Source organism: Syngnathus acus, chromosome 24 (assembly GCF_901709675.1).
Source record: "Syngnathus acus chromosome 24, fSynAcu1.2, whole genome shotgun sequence".
Lineage (NCBI taxonomy): Eukaryota > Metazoa > Chordata > Actinopteri > Syngnathiformes > Syngnathidae > Syngnathus > Syngnathus acus.
This window is the reverse complement of record NC_051108.1, coordinates 4,611,448-4,628,150: the sequence shown is the minus strand read 5'-3', so window position 1 is coordinate 4,628,150 and position 16,703 is coordinate 4,611,448. Positions and strand designations below refer to the sequence as shown.

The 16,703-nt window shown below is 38.3% G+C and overlaps 1 long non-coding RNA gene across 1 annotated transcript in view; it reads right to left on the bottom strand.

Moving 5' to 3' along the window:
* Positions 1–4,154: 4,154 nt before the first annotated feature.
* Positions 4,155–16,703, bottom strand: part of LOC119117601 — a 63,011-nt gene continuing 50,462 nt past the window's right edge. The window contains exon 4 of the long non-coding RNA XR_005096560.1: positions 4,155–4,653. This is a non-coding gene — a long non-coding RNA (uncharacterized LOC119117601). The remainder of the gene's footprint in view (positions 4,654–16,703) is intronic.

Here is a 16,703-nt window from a genome sequence, read left to right as displayed (position 1 = left end):
GCGCAGGGGTGTGTGCATTTTCAGGGGATGCAGGGGATGGGTGGCGGCGGCATGTCGGGAAATGGTCAAACATGGACGTGTGTCAGTAAGGAAGATGCACACAGGATGCTCAATTATTTAACTCCTAACTGTAAACACTGAAGTAAGTTGGAGGCGTTTATGGAGAGAAACACATGCTACTGTTGGATAATTCTCCTAAACATATTCTTGCAACAAAACTTTGCTACATTAACATTAAAAGTGTTTGGCTTCAAAATTACAACTTTGAAATACTTTTGAGAGCAATTTTTAAAAGGAAGAAAATAGCATCTGTCATTACCATGGCGACCTCAGAATACTTATAAAAGATTTTTCTTTTCAGGTTGGGCAGTACTAAAGTCTACAAAAAAAATATGCATGTACTGCAGCGTGCAAAGATGCAACTATTAAAGTTTTGCAGGTCGCGGAGGTATTGCACAATTCTACGTCCTAATGGACCCTTTAGCAACTACTTCCACATATGGGTTAGCTTACCAAAGGGCATCATTGTGAACAGCAAAAAAACTAAGTGCAGTGTGAAAAAGGCACCTGAAGGAGAATTCACTGTATTAATCTTGTTTCAAATGCACAATAGATAAAGGACCTATTAAAATATCTTTTTCACTCAACAAGCAATTATTTTTTTCTCTCTTATTATTTCATTATCATTGTTGGACTGATCACATCTGTGTATCACATCTGCAGTACACCAATTTGAACCTCCAATAATGATGCAACGACCACTAAATGGCACTACTACAAATATAGGTCATGCAAAAATTCATATGGAATAACTAGCCCTGAAGTGCAAATATAAAATTGCAAACAAATAAAATGCATGTGCAGGAAAGGAAAGCAGGTCACACCCTTTGATGCTGTATTCCGCTCACAAGCTAAATGATGTCACCACACCGTGCACTGACACACACGATGAAAGAGCTGCAAGTAAAAGAGTGAGGGGAGGGGGGGGCAGAGAGAGCAAGTGAGAGAGCGAGAGAGAGGCACCAGGTCACATAAGGGTGTGTCCCGTCGCCGCCTCCCTTCTCTCCCCCTCGTCGCTGTCACTGATGGGAAGTGCATGTGTGCATGTCCTGGAAATGAGCTCACACCGCCAATGACAGAGTGAATACTGAGTGAGAGGAGAGAATAGGATGGAGGTGGGGGGGTGAGGAGGAAGTAAGATCAAAATGATCGTCTCAGTGATTCGGAGTGAGCTGAGATGAAAGCGAAAGGAGGGGAAGACCCAGTGAAGCAGGCAAGCTAGTCAGGGAACACCCAGGAGACAAAAGATTCTCGGGGGAATAACCCCTCCCCGCTCCCACCCAAAAAAGCCCCAGACTTGCAGAATAAAAATCATCACACTTTACAGAAAATGCAAGGAGATGAATTTTGAAATGATAAAGAAAAAACAAAGCCTTAAGGAGCAAAGTGCTGTTTGAAAAAAGCAATTATTTTGAAATAAACATCATTGAAAAGAGAAATGTCACTTTCTGCATAGATTTGCTTGAATGATTTTGTGAGCTGACGCAAGAAAAATCTAACTGGATATCGACCCACACGCACTGAAAGCCCTCCTGGCTTTTAAATTAGCAAACACAGTTACAGTAGCGAAAGTCTTAATCTGAAGTCTGACATCATCTCTCAGGATGAGATCATCCCAGGCGTTACATCAGTCCGTGCCCAGAAAGTGTGTGCTTGTTTTTTTGTGCAGTACACCGTGTGAATCCGCTTGAGTTAATTTTAACAAACGTGTACACAAGAGTCATGTTAAGGTTATGACTCCTTAAAATAGTATAATAAATCTGGTGCTAGCGAGAGTTTATACAAAGGCTAGCATTGAAGTCAAATCAGATTATTGGTCAGAAACTGGTGTGATCTAATTGAAACTGAAAGGCTTTTACCGGAATTGATTTGGAGCATCAAGTTCTCGTGTCAAGGGTTAGACACCAACTTCTAATCAAGTAAACTTTTTTTCATCCTCTGATTGGTTCGGCCATGTTTATATTCCTCTGATTGGTTGAATTTAAAACACGCACCAATGATGGATCATAACTATCAATTTATTTTTGTACTTTATAACTTTTCCATGATCTTTGTGGTGCTATTTAAAAACGTGAATCCTAATGTGGTACAGATGCCACCACACAAAAGTGTTTGCAGCAGGTGTCAGAGGTCTTTTGCGGTGACGTTAGGACAGTTACGAGTCTCCCGGTGCCAAGAGCAGGATGTACAGGTCAGCGAGGACGAGGCATTCTTTAAAGACATATATATGGTTTCCTCCCTACATGACAAAGTATTGCTCGGGACCCCCACTGGGGGTTGGATTGATTGTCTTCAATGCTGTTATGTGGAGAGACAGAGTAAATGTACACATCCTTAGTGTTTTGGTTGTACATAAAAATCTGTGATTATTTAGCCACTAATACATATATATAATTAATATATTATATATATATTAATATAATATAATAATAATATATTATTATTATTATTATTATATATATTTTAATTTATATTTTATTCTGTTGTTAATTTTTTTGCTCAGTCACCCTCTGATGTTCAGAATACAAATGTGCCCTTGACACTTTTTTGGTTCCTTTCAATGTTCTGCAGTTTCAGCAGCCACTGTCAACTAAGCTATGACTAGCGAGCGCTTGTTTGATCAAATTGTGTTCCAAAGCGGCCAGACTGCACTTTGTTTCATTTTCAGGAACGCATATCCTCATCCAAGTGCAAAGTAGGAAATACAGAGGGATCAATTCATAGCAGATGTCTGAGTCAGCTGCAGACTTTGCCGAAAGGTGACGACTATTCAGTTACTGTTTATGACCATGAGTCAAGAGTGTATTTGGCGTAATACCAAAAAAAGTGCTACTTGAACTTCTCAGGAGCATTTTGAAAAACACATTAGGTATTATTGGATTCAGATTACCCACCATTAATATCAATGCAACAAGGGACCAATAATGAAAATTCTTTTATGTAGCGTCAACATTAAAATAAAGAAATGAAAAAAACAAAACCAATTTCGAAATGACGAATGTAGAAATATCTTTGACAAATATCTTTGACAAGTGACGTCAACCTCAGCATTAAAAACAGATCCAGGTGGTGACCTGCTGAACAAACAGGAACCTTGGTAGCAATGAACTGACCTTTGACCCCTGTGGCAGAAAAGGTGAATATTTTCTCCAGGGAATGGAAAAGGGCTTCCTTTTTTGTTTCCCCACCGATCAACATTTTTTGGTGGCACCGTTATGGTCCATTTAACAAAATGTTTCTTCTATTAGTAAAGCTTCTGGCAACAACAACAAAAAACTAAAACATGTGCTTGTATCCTAAAAGGACAACTAAATAAATACAGCTACAAATTCAATTGTTGTGAAACTGAGCTTCGAAAATAAGAACAGGTTTCATTGCCCCGGGGCATCAAGCCAGGTACATATAACATTTTGGCATATTTATACTGAATAGAACAGCAATAAAATCATTTGACCGTCGTGAAAGTAATTACATACGTCACTGATAGCGACATTATTCTCTCTGTTCCACGTATATTGGGTAAAGCATAAATTTGCATGGGTTCGGGCCATTAACAAACACAGATGTGAGATTGTGGAAAATAGAATCCCACTATCGGAACATGCCAATCGACCAACACACACGGGTGCACACACACTCGTAAAACAAAAGCAGACCTCTTGCACACCTTTGATCATCTTACACCTTGAACGAGTGCGTCCCATGAATCATGGCTTTAAAGAGACGCTCGGTGGTTCAGCTGATGCGCTACATTCCTCACATGTGCCATATAAATTTGGGACATGTATTGGAACTAATATGTTAAAGCTGGAAAATTGTGATCATTACTTACAAAAGATATTTTCGGAGGTATTTTAAGTGCTTTGAATTTATTATTACATAATTGAATTACTACTATTTATTTAATCTAGGTGTTACACATTTCTTTGAAATATTTCCGTCCTCTTAAGGTATAATTAATTAATTATTTGATTATTTTTTAAAGTGATTTTTCAAAATACATTTAAAAAAATTAATATTGATAAACTTAAATGCATAAAACAAATATCACTTTGGATGTTGAATGATTGAATATCCACCATACATGTTTAGTTTTTTTTGTTTTTATCAAACCGTTGATGTCCTCTCACATAAATCAGAAGGTTTTTATTTTCTACAAAGACATCCAGTCACAGAAGTTGCTAAATTTGTCCTTCTGAAGTTTTAAGCTCAGCAGGTAACACATTTTAGACTTTTTATTGCTTTTAGGTCAAACAGCATCTTAAAACTCAAACAATAAAGTTGTAGGCCCCTAAACACAAACATTGTGTTTCAAAAGCGTCAGTGAGCTACTTTATGATAACCTTTTTGTCAGTCTGTCACTCTTCCAGCTTTTCAGTGTTTGTCACTCTAATGCAGATTTAAATACAAAAATATTAGTGAAAAATAATAACCATGAACAGTGGAAACACCCTAAAAAAACTTTTTCCCTTTGTATCTTAGATTTTACCTTTCCAGCTTCATGGTGGTTTCCCATTTAAAGGCAGGAAGGATTGAGGCCTTGTTCCCCTCTCTGCCTCCTTCTCCTCTGGCTCGACATCACAGCAGTTGGATCTGCAGGGGTGCAGTAGGGGGACATGAAATATTGCATAAGTGTCAAAACTACTCCACAGATAAACTGATTGATGCATGTTGTGGAGACATACAGTATAGCCTTTACCAAACATCCACCCCCGAAGACAGACTCAGTCACGTGCAAGGAGGAAAAGGGCAAAAGTGAACGCTACACATTTTCCACATTGCCAAACAATGTGTAGCATGAAATATATTTCCAGACATATTAAGTCTGTCTGATTTATGTGGGCAAAAAGGTCACGTCGCGGATGAGAATACAGAAGAGTTGTAGTGGCACAACTACTTTCAGTCCAGTAAAAAACACCAAGGTTGGTATCATTCGCTGTTATGGGGGACATTATTATATTATAATTAAATAATATTTTATATTTTATATTTTTTTATAATTAATGATATTTTAAATAAATAAATATATTATATTATAATATTATATATTATTATATTATATATAAGTAGGTTTCTTGCTTGTGAAATAACCTATATTAAAATCAAGAATCAAGCATATGTACCCCAATATTTATATTTTAGAAGTCAATTTTTAAACACTATCAATTTGTTACAATTGCAAACGTCTAAATATGAATGGAGGCACGAAAGCTGTACCCCCTAAATCAGGGGTGTCAAACTTATTTTTGTCGCGGGCCGCATCGTAGTCATAGTTTCCTTCGGAGGGCCATTCAAATTGTCAACCCAAATATGAACGTCTCATATTTTTTATAGTATCGCCTACACAACAAACTGATAGTTTTCAAAATATTTAAAAAATATGAATGGTAATAAAAATTGCTCGCAATATCTCTATTTTTTTAAGAGTGAAAACAATGTGTTATTGTAGTATTGACATGAATTCAATGAACAATTTGTCTTCGTGGGCCACATAAAATGATGTGGCGGGCCATATCTGGCCCCCGGGCCTTGACTTTGACACAGGTGCCCTAAATCATATGAATAATGACCTCTTTCATTTTTTTCCATGATCTCATGTTACATGGTAGCAAATAAATGTCTTGAAATATTTATTATGGAAGATTCCAGGTTTTCACTTCACAGAACTCATAAAAAATACCTTGTGACTGTTTGTCAAAACGTCACAAGAGCAGCATTGAGGAAGTGTAGCATGATTGTATTGCATGATGTGGACATCAACCATTTTGGAAAGGTCAGGGTAGACCATCCTGATATAAACACTGACATGTTTGGTAACTTAATTTCTGTCTGTATTTATTTAGTGTCGGGTATCCAGCTAAACATACACGATAACATTGCAGTGGCAGCTCTAAGCACTCTGTTCTCAAACCAGCAGGGTTCCTCTCCTATGCACAGCAGGGGAAGCTGGCGAGGTCGCGCTCACAAAGTTTTAATGGGCAACGTGAAGAGGTCCTGCTCAGTTGTCGCTCCATGTCATCAAGTCAATTGTTAACTCGCCGAGTCTCACACTGTGAGCTACGATTGCGGGTAACCCTGAGCAACCCGAGCCCGTAATCGTGTACTCTTGATGAGTAACATTTTGCAAGTCATTCAATTGGTTCATTTTTACCGCTATTTCTAACATTTGTTTATTCAGCTACCGTATTTTCCGGACTATAAGGCGCACCTAAAAACCTAACATTCTCTCAAAAGCCGACAGTGCGCCTTATAGTCCGGTGCGCCTTATATATGGACCAAATTCCTAAATTTAAACTGGCCCGAAGCATTGTGTCATGAAATTAATCATAAGTGGCCCGCTGAAGACTATGAATCATGAATCAAAAAGACTATGGATCATTATTTTGTGATTATAAAGTAATTTGTTGCGTCTGAAGTTGAAATAAAAAAAGATAAAATGGAGAATGATTTGATTTGGATTCAAAATCTGACATGATGGATTAATGGTGCGCCTTATATAAGGACAAAGTTTTAAAATGGGCCATTCATTGAAGGTGCGCCTTATAGTCCGGAAAATACGGTACTCTTTGATAATGGGTGTCAAACTCATGGCCCGGGGGCCAATTACGGCTTGTCACATCATTTTATGTGGCCTGCGAAGACAAATTTTGCATCGACTTAGTGGTATTACTAAAATTACAAATTGTCTCCACTTTGCTTACAATTTTTATTACCATTTGTCTTTTTAAAATATTTGAACAGTCTCTGATTTCAAAAATAGTTATTCATCAGTTTGTTTTGTAGCTTATACTGTATATAGAAAATATTGACAATCATAATGGCCCTCCGAGGGAAACTATGACTACGATGCTGCTTTAGAGACTTGATAGAACAAGCAGTCAGCTTTTTCTGTAAAGTACCAATTTTGGAGCAGAGGAATTTTCTAAAGATAAAGTTGAAGTCACAACTGCAGTACTCAGACAACACAACAAAGTGAGAAGAATCAAACGCAATCTGAAAGGAAGCGAACGAATGAAAGCAAGTCGGAATCGGGAGATCTTAAAAACTTTGCACAGCTGCTGCATTTATTAAAAAGCATGAGGAAGACATAACAGTGAATGAGAAGAGCATTTGGTGATCCAAGTGATGTCTGGCTTGCTCGAGGTGCCTGCTGGTATCTTAACTTCAAATGCATTCATGGATAGACACGCCTAACTGAAAATGTAAATCCAAGACGTTTTGTGTCGATAATCAGGCCTTTGCTGAGGAGAGGAAAATGTGTGTCTGATACTCCAAAACCTTCCACAATGTTGTTGTTGTTTTTATCATCCACCCACACTTGGTGGTCTACCCACAATACAGAGCTCGATAGTATCAAATGTGTTTTAAAATTATGTTTGACCTTTTTAACAAGAGCTAAATGATGTATTGGGATCATTTTACAAAATCGGTGAAGCAGGAAGTGAAATAAAGATAATTGAATGATGTATAGAGTGACTTAAAAGGGAAAAGTCAACATTTCATTTAGACAATTCTAATGAAGCACTGATAAATTCGCTCGTGCCGGGAGATTTATTTGAACTGGCGTTTGATCATTCGAAGGAGGTGATGTCATCGAATGAGCGCTGCCCGTGATAACTCTGACAGCTTTGTTCACCAGTTCTCAGGGATAAAAGAAAGAACACCCATTTTATCAGATTCTTTTGATCTGGTCAATGATGACTGCTCTTCCCACACAGTTGGCGTCCACCGAGCTCACCATTCGCCAATGTTCCCGGCACGTTCACTCATGGAAAATCCCATCATCATCATCATCATGACTCAATAAAAATCTTATTTTGCCTGTGAGAGCAAGAGTTAGAATAACAGTAGAAATCGTTTTTTTTGTTTGCTCCTATACATGGTCATTTCTTTTTTTTATTGTAAAAAGCCTTACTATACTTGGTCAAGTTTTTTAATAAAAAAAAAATGATATATATATATATATATATATATATATATATAATTTTATATATATAATTTTAGATTATTTTATATATATATACATATACATATACATACATATATTATGCAAATAACATGGCTGTTTATTCTTCATCAGTTATTTGACTGTTAATCAGTTTGTAAAACACAGCACTGCCACCTGTAGAAAAGAATTGGAATGGTATAATAATTTGCATAATTTACAACACTTTTTAAAATAAAATATTCTCTAAGTCTTGAATACTATCACCAAGAAAACTGTGAAATATAGATTTAAAGCTGCATGCAAATAAAAGTGATAGAACTGAAATAGATCATCCTACAATAAGATTCCATACTTTTGTGACAATTAAGAATAGTTGTTATTAAAAAAATATATCAGGAAGTGCATCAAGCCAAAACTTATTTCGTCTTTTTCCGTTTTTCTTCTCAGTGCATACACGTTTGTCGCTTGTATTATGCCCTCACGGAGGGTCACTGTATTGCTCATTTTGCTTCTGTAGACCCATTGAGAGGGACAAATTGCGAACACTGGCATGTTGTCTGCAAATACTAACCTTTCAGATGCTAAAAAACTGTCTAGGTGTGTTGGTAGCACTGTTCATTCAGGACTTGTGTTTCCATTCCATGAAATATCAGCCCTATGTCGTGCTCCGTCATGTTGGCTGCTGCTCTCCATGCAGTCAGGGCAGTGGGCGTTAAGAACCTAAAGATGAATGCTGGGCTTTGTGCACTGCCATGTGTGGGACGCCATCAACGGTAAAGGAAAGAACGTGCTTCAAAACACATGGAATTCCTAACAATTCCACTGTAAAGTTTTGTCATATCCAAGAACCTGTCGGAGGACGCTGACGTGTCTACAGTAGCTTCTCATGGGATTCTAGGTAGGCCGGTGTTGCCTTTGGATGGAGTTTCACTATCATGGTCCGGTTACAAGCACGGGGCGGCACCGCTGGCGGTTTCCGGGACGGTCCTTTCCTCCCTCCACCCAGCACATTCAAATATACTTCTGTGTCTTTGCCTCTTTTTTTTTTTTTATTAGAAGCAGAACACACACACAAAGGAGGTCTTTCTTCGCTCTTGCTTTTTTAACTCTCATTAAAGCTGCTCCCTCCTGCCAGGATTATACGGCAGCAAGAGGGGAGGCTGGTGATTGGCAAGCTTGAGCAGAATTCAGTCAAGCACAAGAAAACTTTGAATTTTCAATTCTGGACATTCCCTTTTAGGGAAAAAGGTCAATTTTGGGATCGCTTATAAAAGTGGGATTACTGGATTAACTCAATTTAGTGACAATGAATCTCACTCTTTTTTAATTTCTTTTTTTTAAACTTTTTTTGGCAGTGGTAGCCATAATAAAAGCAGTAATCCAGTCCAGGCTACTGTTGTTGCTGCTGGGAACATGAAACATATGACTTCCTGTGGGGAGATGGACCTACCTGACATTACATTTGGATACAACTGTGTCAATGTTTTTCCACCAAAATGGGTATTGGAACTGCAGATTTGTATTATCAGGCGGCAACACATGAGCAGGCCGCTGTCGATGTATTATAAGCAAAATAAAAATGCTGTAGCTTAAAGCATGTTTTTGACGATAGTAAAAACAAACACTTTTCAGCTTTGCTTGCTTTGACCTCAGGCAACAAGGTCACTGGTTCTTCAAAAGCAGTTGATAATGGCCTAAAAATCGACGCACCATAATTAGGAGAGAATCCAAACGTTTCTTCAATAACTCGGTCGTCATGGAAACGAAAGCCACCCCCCACTAAATTATGCAGCTTTATTTATTAAAAGTGATAATAAGGATGCTGTAATCTGTTAATTTTTGTCTATTTGGACCAACGAGGACACCTGGGAACTATTTTAAATTGTGAAAAATTCCATGTCTACTTTTAATGATGAGTTGCACAATGCACACAATTAATAACAATGAGTGAATAGAATGAAGTCATAATGAGGTATAATAAAAAAGACATTAAAATCATAAAAAAATTGAGGACTCAACCTCAGCTTTGATGAAAAATTATATTATAGCTGAATTTTTCTCACAACATACAGTTCATTAATTTTCTGTATCGCTTTTCCTCACTGTACGGGTTCATTTACTACATATTGTACATGCCTCATTGAAAGAAAAAAAGAAAAAATACTGACTGTCACTGTCTCATGCAGAGTCATTATAACACAGAGTTTTAGTGACCGTGTTTTAGTGGTGCCACGGGTCTTGCTGGGCATAGCTTTCCACTTTTACTGCACATCTCTGTGTGGCGAAAGCTTGTGCATTGCCCCATAAACTTCCTGCTGCCAGTCCTGCGTGGTTTCTTTATATGGCGCAAGCTCTTCAAACAAAGCCCACACATGAGGCGGGTTTCATCTTGGATGACGACAGCAGTTTTACATCTTTCACTGTAAACTAAGTGCCACTAAGTCCAATTAACAAAAGAGGGTTCAGGAAGGAGCGACAATAAAAAATGAGAAGAATGCTTATTGCTTTCAACTTGGCATGTGACGGTGCCTTGCACGCAAAATCATTCCATGGTGTCCCAAATCATTCATGGAGAAACACAAAACACAAAATGGAGTGTACTAATGGAGGATTTCTTGGAAAAAAAATGTATGGTGATAAGGATAATGACTATAATGATAGAGAAATTGTTTTGTCCTGTGCCCCGCCCGCATCACTGGGACATCAGCCTCACGAAAGCAGAATAGATAGCAAGAGCCAGTCTATTTATTTCCATGTGTGATAGGGAGGGGGTATATTATCTTGGGGAAATAAACACAAGTGTGCCTATGTTAGTTTTTGAGGCTATCAGATCATGCATACTTTCAAGTTTGTAGCCAAACTTCTATTCGACTCCTCAGCTGTAAAAGAACCAACTCTAAAATGTAGCTTTGGTTTCATATTTATGTGCGGTCTTGTTTGTAATGGATGCACAGAAATTATCTCTGACATTTCCCGCAGTGCTTTCGTGTTTTATTCGCCCATTCTTTCCTTTTCATTGCCTGCAACTTTACTGTTCTGGGTGACGGCCAATAATGTCTTAAGAAGTGTTGAAGCAGCAGGCAGCTCAATACCTGCTCAGCAGTGAAAGGTTAGCTCCAAGCCGTTGGGCCCTTTGGAGCTTTTCACATTCAATTATTCAGATCGTAATAATGTGTAAAAATCTATATTGCATTATCAGAACCATACTGACATAATGTACCCAAAGGAGCTTCTCCTACTAAAGTTTTTGCTAACTTTTAGTGAGTGAGTGAGTGAGTGAGTGAGTGAGTGAGTGAGTGAGTGAGTGAGTGAGTGAGTGAGTGAGTAACTTTACTAATTAAAATGACTTTTGAAATGGGTTTAATAAAAATATATTCCTCATTGAGGCGGCTCGGTGGCGCACTGGGTAGCACGTCCGCCTCACAGTTAGGAGGGTGCGGGTTCGATTCCACCTCCGGCCCTCCCTGTGTGGAGTTTGCATGTTCTCCCCGGGCCCGCGTGGGTTTTCTCCGGGCACTCCGGTTTCCTCCCACATCCCAAAGACATGCTTGGTAGGCCGATTGAAGACTCCAAATTGTCCCTAGGTGTGGGTGCGAGTGCAAATGGTTGTTTGTCTCTGTGTGCCCTGCGATTGGCTGGCAACCGGTTCAGGGTGTCCCCCGCCTACTGCCCGATGACGGCTGGGATAGGCTCCAGCACTCCCGCGACCCCCGTGGGGACTAAGCGGTTCAGAAAATGGATGGATGGATATTCCTCATTGAACCCAATATGCCACAGGTGTCAAACTCAAGGCCCGGGGGCCAGATACGGCCCGCCACATCATTTTATGTGGCCCGCGAAGACAAATTGTGCATCAAATTCGTGTCATTATTAGAATTGCAAATTGTCTTCACCTTTAATAATATATATATTTTTAATATGTGACCAGTTTTTACTCGTCTGATTTGAAAATGAGTTATTTGTCAGTTTGTTTTGTAGCTTTTACTGGATATAATATGAGGTGCTCATACATTTATTAGGGGTAGACAGTCATAATGGCCCTCCGAAAGAAGCTATGACTACAATGCGGCCCGTGAATAAAATGAGTTTGACACCCCTGCTGCTGTAATTTATTTGTAAACTAAATATAGAATATTTAGTACAGAAGAAATGTGTATCGCGTGTAGTATAACTTAATATAAATAAATAAATAAATAAATAAATAAATAAATACTGTGCATATTGTGTTAATTCTTCTTAGTAAGTCATAGTGTCCCATCACTGGTGAGTATTGTAAGAGTCATGGGCTACTCATGTTGTCATTGGGGCTAACTAGTCCCCACTGGCATCATTTCGTCATTTGCTTGAGTGCATTTTTACTTCTGTATTTGGGCTTTGTACATTCCTTCTGCTTCACGAATATATCCAGTGACAAGACAGGCAAATTGCTGAAGCTCAAAGATAATGGTTTCTCATAACCGAAGATATTGAACTCAGTAGGAGGGTCACAGCAAGAATGACTTTATATGACCCTTTTGAGAATGTTGTACTCCCAGTTTGTTAATTAACACAACCACTTTATGACCCATGCCGATTAACACTGGTTCCGATAAAACCGTCTCATTTTACTTCGGGTTTGTTCTATGCCAGACATTTTTTTTTTCCGTTTGATGATTTCAAGATAAGTTTCACAATAAGTGACTCCTGTGTGTGTTAAGTCTAGGAAAACACAAGATGTCTGTGTTTGTTTAACACTACTGTATGTTTACACACATTGTACCAAGACTAATGAATGTCTTCTAAGTATGCCGAGCTTCAGAAGAACCAGTCAAATGAGTCCAAAAACGTGACAGAAGCTTGGCTTAACTACACACCAAAGATACCTCCCATGAGCTTGCAGTCTTTTTTTTTTTTTTGAACAACACAGCATACCACACTAGCATAGGCATTTTGAAAGTTCCTCCAAAGTGCGAAATAACAACTGGGGGTCTCCCATAATAGTTAACGCAAACAAAACGGCCTGACCTGTGCAAATGTGAAATGCGGGCCAGGCCTCACAAGAATGTCAACATGGCAGATGCAAAGCATCGGAAACATGCGCCGCTCAAACACGACACTCAAGACACAAAAGGTCGAGATAAAGGTTGCAGCGGAAACGGTGGGAGTGGATTGAAAAAGGAATGGGGTACAATGGGAACAATAGTCGTATGATAAAATTCAAGAGGAAAGATAAATAAAGCCGTCAACAACAAATATTATGTAGCGACAGCATGGCGACTTGCTGTTTGATTGTGTATCGCATAATCCGCCTATTTATAAGCACACAGATACAGTGGTCCCCTCCCAGAGGAATGCTAATCTTCCCAAGGGGCTTTGGTCAAGAGTCCAGAAACACAAGCCAATGAATGTTATGTAGTTGACAAGTCCAAAAGCACAAACTGCTTATCGGAAAAAATGTCATTCTTAAGTAAATATTGCCCATGTGTGTAAAATCAGAGTGCAGCGAGATTCGAGGAAATTGAAACACAATAAGACGAGGCTACGAATCAGACAACATTGCACTAGTTATCACAGTTGGCTGTCTTAGACTAAGTTCAGCCAAACAAGTAAATGCGAGTGTAAGTGTGCCAATAATTTTTACCATTAGGTATTTTGATGCTAGCATGGCACAGACATGTTATATGACTTTGCATTAGGTTTTATTTTGCAAAACTCTTTTGGGAATGTCTGATTAGGAGTTTCACCTGTTTTTGTGTACTTGATATTGCCCCCGTATTAACTAGTCTCTTAAATATACAGTATTTAGTCTTCTGCACAATCTTGTTGGATCATCTGATTTTGCTCTTCATCTTCAAAAATCCCCGACACCTCCCGAGTCTCAGGTTTTTGTTGTTTTGTCTGCCCTTATCCGAGTTCTTTTTTTTGTTACTTCAAATGAACTTTGGCGCCACCAGCATCCAACAGATTAGACAAGTTGTGCAAAAAAAAATGTTTAACTACTGAGTGCAGTGAGTAGCGGGGAATCTATTTGTGAAATCATTTTTTATTTTATTTTTTATATGAATTAACATTGGAAACTCTTATATGCACATCATTGTATTCTGTTTTTATATATTACACAATGTCACAACTTCATTGGAATTGAGGTTTTATTTATACAAGATAGAATTCAGCCCCAGGTTCCAAGAGTTTTCTTGCAAGTGCTCGAGAGGTCATAAATGTCAAACAATGTTCTTCAAACCTTCAGGAATTATTCTTCTATGACAGTCCGAAAGCTTTTAGTAAACGTGTGACCAAAGATTGTCAAACAAGTGAGGTCGAATTGCCATTTTTCTTGTCAGTGCTTTGCTAGCGTCAGTTTTGAAGGCTCTAAAAATATTGTTAACCAAATTTATGATGTTTGACTTAGCAGGCCTTAAAGTTCATATCTGTACACGAGTCATATTTTTTTTTATCTCGATCTGTGTATATTTTTCTTAAAAGAACAACAAACCATTTTTTTAACTCTGAACTTGGGTGAATTATCTCAGTTGGGTTGGACAATTTCATATCTGGCAGGATTGACTGAATACTAAAGCACCATTTTATGTGAGCCGTTGAAATGCAGGTTTTGTTTTCCGCCGCCAGTTCGATTCTATTCGCATAGAACAGAACAACCTGACAAACGGACGGGTGAGTTTGACATCTCCGCACCGTTCAATTTATAGAACCGACTTGAGTTTTAACTGGTTCTGCTTTACATCACCCAGGCTACCTGCTACATGTTTGTGTAAAAAGGCCTCAATCTCCTCAGTGAGCCTGGCGAAACTCCGAGAGGGGAGTCACCATGTCTGTGACAGAGTAGCTGATCTCATTAGCGGGTCGACGGGGAGGACGGTTGAGCAGGTCGTTCCTCCTTAATCGCAGAAGGTTTGCAATGGGTTACACGACTGTACTCAGAGTAAACAACAGATAGTTATGAAGAAATGTACTAAACATGGATTACTGACAAAGCAAAGGAAAGCAGAACGTCCTGAGTCGAAGATAAAGTTCTCAGGGAAACGAACTACCGTATTTTCCGGACTATAAGGCGCACCGGACCATAAGGCGCACCTTCAATGAATGGCCCATTTTAAAACGTTGTCCTTATATAAGGCGCACCGGACTATAAGGCGCACCATTAATCCATCATGTCAGATTTTTAATCCAAATCAAATCATTCTCCATTTGATCTTTTTTATTTCAACTTCAGACGCAACAAATTACTTTATAATCACAAAATAATGAGCCATAGTCTTCTTGATTCATGATTCATAGTCTTCAGCGGGCCACTTATGATTGATTTCATGACACAATGCTTCGGGCCAGTTTAAATTTAGGAATTTGGTCCATATATAAGGCGCACCGGATTATAAGGCGCATCCGGTGAGAAAATCTTTGGTTTTTAGGTGCGCCTTATAGTCAGGAAAATACGGTAAGTGTGAGGGTCGTGTAATTCATCTAGTGAATTGGATCGTGGTAGATGAATGGGAAACAGCAGTGGGACATGGTCCCATGTGGTTTATTTTATGACGGGAACTGAGGAAGTTGTTTCGAGAATATGTATTAAATTTAGACTCTGATAATGAAATTAAGGAGGTGGACAGTGGAATAAAATGAAGAGTTAACCACGGCATAGTCAAACTCTCTCACGGCTTCAGCAAGGACAACTGCATCAATCACACTCGGAAGACAGCTTCCTTATCCGCAAGATAAGAAGGTGCTACTACGTGCATGTGTGTATGTGTGCATGTGTCATCCTCCTTTTTTTAGATTGAAATGCGGTGCAAAAGGCAGAGAAACTGTTTTTATGAGTAATAGATTTGAGATAAGCAATGAAAGTGAGCAGAACAAACTAAAAAAATGATCACATAAAATATCACAGAAAGATTTTTCAATGACAAAAATATTATTTATGAATATTATGTAGTGATGGGCTTGATATCAGTTTTTAACAAGAAAAAAAATACATTTTGTAAATGATAAAAACAATGGTAACACCAAAAGGGGTTTTAATGACAATTTGTCCTGTCTGGGCCTGGTTGGCAATGAATCTCTTCAATTTTAATGGTTTATTTTATTAATTTATTTAATTTATTTATTGAATTTTATTAGTTTACCATAGGCCACAATTGCCACATTTTAAGAGTCCTCAGTTGGACACTTACTCCGAGTCAGCATAAGCTTCTTATAGCAGTAAATGTACACATAGGCCAAATAATTTGGGCTGTGATTGAGTATTGTGATGGTAAAACTGTTTAATAGCAACCTATGTGTTTTAAATGAAATAATCTGCTGTAAACTTTTATTGCTTCTATAAAACAAATGTGACATATACCATATTATCTGCGGTATTTTGAAATATAAAAAAAATACACTATCGTCTCTTACGGTCTAGTTCTACTTCCCGATATCAATGTACTGAAACGTATAGGCAAATAAACTCCATGTAATTCATCTCTTGTAAAAATTTACAACTGAATGAATTTCTTTCGTTCGTAATGTAGTGGGAAGAAAAACACTCCAAAGTCGAAATCATCGAAGTATACGAAAATAAATTGCAGTAAAAACAGTTGTGGTGAATGAGTGAGGCTTAATGACTTGGAGTAGCTGGCAAGGAACATGCAAGGGGTTTAAAACTTAGCCAAATATTTTGTAGAACTGCATGTACAGTGCTCCTGGTGTTTGCTTTTAACAT